We start from the raw sequence: 4,330 nt of genomic DNA on the forward strand, positions 1-4,330 counted from the left end.
TCTGATGACCCTTCCGTTGCCTAGCTTAGGAGATGGGGATTTTTAAAGTTGCCCTTAGATAGGAAAGAAATACTTGGAGTAATCCTACTTCCATAAGACAGAGGTCCCCTCAAAAAACAGCCCTAGGCAGTAGGGCTCAGTGGACAGAACATCTGCCTGTGGACCAAAGGGTCCCGGGTTCGATTCCAGTCAAGGGCATGTACCTCAGATGCAGGCTTCTCCCTGGCCCAGGTCCTGGTCAGGGCGTTTGCAGGAGGCAACCAATCCATGTGTTTCTCTCACATCCATATTTCTTTCTATCTTTCCCTCTCCCTTCCACTCTCCCTAAAAATCAAAGGAAAAATATCCTTGGGTGAGGATTAAAAACAAAAACAAAAACACACACAAACAAATAAACGCATGGGCAAGTAAGGCCTAGAGCTACGCACACAAACACAAAAACTCCTTTGCTTGTTCAGATTTTTGTTCTGTGTCTTCCTATGAATTAGTTTCCTTGATTACCAATCAGGAGATTTACAGAAAAATCCAGTTTTCCCATTTCTTAAAAAAAAAAACAGATCTGGCAGCACTGGTTTCTCGGTGTCTGGAGCTAAGTGGAGCTGTCACTTTGGGCAGAGCCTCCAGGCACCGCCTCCCTCCGCCTCCCAGCCTTGCTCTTGCACTACTGTGGCTGGTTTGTTAGTGTTTGTTTCACGCATCCAGAACGCTTGTACATGTTTAATTTGGGACCCGTGCCCCAGCCATCTAAAAAGGTAGGTACCTTATTAATGTACTGGCTCAGAGCCCACAGCCCGGTTGAGCGTGTCCAGGAAATGGAGCTTGGGTAACAAGAGGGGCAATGGGAGCTTTCAGGCAAAGAGCTTGGCAGAACCAAGCAGCTCAGGGGACGGCAAGGACTGGGGTGGGCGCAGAGCAGGCAGCATTGAACAGGACTGGGGAGCAACGGAGAATCAAGGTGATGGGGTCCTAGCCCCAGAGGGGGCATCAGGCAACTCAGAGAATTAAAACAATGAATCCCTCTGCTTCTCAAGAAGTTGTCACTTTATAGAACCATTAAACCTGCATCCTTTTTGTGTTAAGTGTCCTAAGGCTGCCCAAGACAATTCACCAAATTTGGTGGCTTAAAAACAACAGAAATTGCCCTGGCCAGTGTGGCTTAGTTAGTTGGGCGTCGTCTGGTGCACTGAAGGGGTTGCTGATTCGATTCCTGGTCAGGGTACATGCCAAGGTTGTGGGCTCAATGCCAGGTAGGAGACACGCAGGAGGTAGCCAATCAGTGTTTCGGTTTCACACCGATGTTTCACTCTTTCCTCCTTCTCCCTTCCTCTCTCAAAAATCAATTTTAAGATCTTTAAAAAATTCTTTTAAAAACATAGAAATTTATTTTCTCACAGTTCTGGAAGCTGGAAGTCTGGTGTTGGCAGAGCCAGGCTCCCACCATGGACTCTAGGGATGGGCCCTCCGGCCTATTCCAGCTCCTGGGGGCTCCAGATGTTCCGTAGCTTGTGGCTAATGCTCCGATCTCAGCCTCCCTCTCTATACAGCCCGCCTCTCCGCTTCCTCTTTGCTCTCTGAGAAGGACGCTTATCATTGGATTTAGGGCCCACCTCATCTCGGGACCCTTAGCTTCATGACCTGCAAAGACCCTTTTTCCAAAGAAGGTCGCCTTCACAGGTTCCGGACGTTGGGACATGGATATGTCCTTTGGGGGCCATGATTCAGCCCACGCTGCCCTTTAAAATGAGGGTTTTACGTAAATAGTTTCATAAGCCAATTCATCCAAGAACAGAAAATACAAAGGACTGTTTAAAATTACACTTTAAGTAAGCAATACCAAATAAATGACTAAAAACAACAGAAAATACCAAGTTTGCTTAGCAAACAGCAAATGAGAAAATACATATCCCCTTCGTAAAAAGGATGACCATGGGGCTTTCCATAGCAAACTTCCCGTGTTACTAGGTGAGAAGATGGTGGAGATAGCAAAGTAAAGGCAACTCTTTTCAGGTATTTTTCAGTAAAGGGGGCAGAATAAAGAGGGCAATAACAGGAGAGGCCTGGGAGATGAAGAGCAGATCTGAGGAGACTTGTAACAGCACACCAAGAGGGCTGATACAGAAAGAAGGGAAGAACTGGCGATGCGAGAGAGGGCAGGGGTAACTCCCGAGGAGGCAGGAGGCAGAGGAGGACGGTGCTGTGTGGTCTGACCTGGGGTGGGAGCACAGCTCACCTGTCAACGCGAAGGAGAGAAGAGCACGTGGCATTTGGGATTCGGGTGGAGGAAGAGCTTGGGGAGTTACTCTGTCCACCTTGGGGGGTGGGGGGACAGTGGAGGGCTTGCTGAGGACGGGGAGACTGACTTATACACAGTGCCGAGGGCCTGCTTAGGGTTGGCGGTCACGTGTGTAAAAGCCCAGGCAGCAGGGCTGCGTTTTGCTCCAGCCACAGTCATCTCAGCCCAGGAGGGGGCGGATTTTACCAGGCTGGGTCAGCAGTAACTATGACTTTCAATAGAAAACCTAAGCAGAGTAAGAAGGGGAAGTAATAGCAATGAAAAGAGTGATGACCAGTGAAGTTTCTGGTATTGTGGAAAACTGATGGGAGGGGAGTCTGTGCTAAATTCTTCAGATATGTTCACACACGCGCACACACACACACACACATACACACACACGCAATCAGCGCCATGGGTAGAGTACACTTTCTCACCCTTTGGCTTAGCCACATGACTTGCTTTGGCCAATGTCGGTGAGCATGATAAAAATAAAGGCTTGAAACACACCTGTGCAATTGCCATCCCAATTTCCTGAGAAAGGAAAAATTGGAGGTTTCCTTTTCTTGCATTCTTGCACTTTGCCATCGTTGCTGGCTAGCCATCACCATGGGTAGCATGTATCTTAATGTCACTTAAAAGGGATATAATTAGCCCTAACTCATTTGGCTCAGTGGACAGAGAGTCGGCCTGGGGACTGAAGGGTCCCAGGTTCGATTCTGGTCAAGGGCATGTACCTTGATTGTGGGCACATCCCCAGTAGGGGGTGTGCAGGAGGCAGCTGACCAGTGTTTCTCTCTCATTGATGTTTTTAGCTCTCCATCGCTCTCCCTTCCTCTCTGTAAAAAAATCAATAAAATATATATTTTTAAAAAGGGATATAGCCCTAACTGGTTTGGCTCATAGAATAGAGCATCGGCCTGTGGACTGAAAGATCCCAGGTTCGATTCTGGTCAAGGGCATGTACCTTGTTTGCGGGCACATCCCCAATAGGAGGTGTGCAGAAGGCGGCTAATCGATGTTTCTGACTCTCTGTCCCTCTCTCTTCTTCTCTGCAAAAGTCAATAAAATATATGTATATTTTTAAAAAGGGATATAATTAGAGAGTGCTTCCTAGGAAGTAAAACCTACCTGGGGAAGTTCACCTTGTCAATATTTATCTTTGAAAATCACAAACAAGGCCTCCAGAATAAAATGGGAGGCACTTCCATGTATCAGACTTTTACATACAAGAAACATGGTAGATACATGTGATTTTAACCATGGATTTATTTTTACACTACAGAATAGAACAAAGCAGAAAATTATCTCAAAATTTCTGTCTTTGTTTATAACCAATATTTAAGTGAATAACCTCCTTCCCATTGTCAAATTATATTAATTTTTATCAGTTTATCTTATATAATATATTTCATACTACCAAGAGATATAACTATAGAAAAGCTACTATATTGTAAGTACGTTTACTTTCTATGTGTAAAAATACAACAGTTTCCAAGTGTACTCAAACATCAGAGGAATTTAGGCAAGAGAGTCTTACAGGAGAATAAAGAAGTTTGGGCTAAAAGACTGAGAATTTGTATTGCTAGTGTTCTTGTGGTTTCCTCAAGCTGAAGATCTCAGGGCACTCCTAAGAGTGGTACAAACCGGTTTTGAAGATCGGAGATGAAGGGAATGCGTAGTTAAGGAAAATAGGTTTCCACTTAGTATTCAGAATTTACCTTTAAGTATTCCACTTGACTTGTGAGCAAACATGGGTTTTAAGAAAAGAATATGAAGTTCTGAGCCCTTATTTAAAAACTCATAAGCAGATAAGGAAGTAAGCTAATGAACAAGAGATCGAAGTGATTTTCAAAGTTGGACAGTTTGTTATTTTGACTGTATAATTAAGGTTCTGGTCCACAGGGCCTTAAAGCAAATAACATAGAATCCTCATGATATTGGTGTTTTCAGTTTTAAAGGTAAGCATCTGCTAACAAATGATATTCAGATTAAGAGTTCTGTGGGACATCCCAAATCATATATGGAGCCGAAAGAAATCAAATACCATTCTTCTAG

The sequence above is a fragment of the Pipistrellus hanaki genome (assembly GCF_964339955.1).
Source record: "Pipistrellus hanaki genome assembly, chromosome: 9".
NCBI lineage: Eukaryota > Metazoa > Chordata > Mammalia > Chiroptera > Vespertilionidae > Pipistrellus > Pipistrellus hanaki.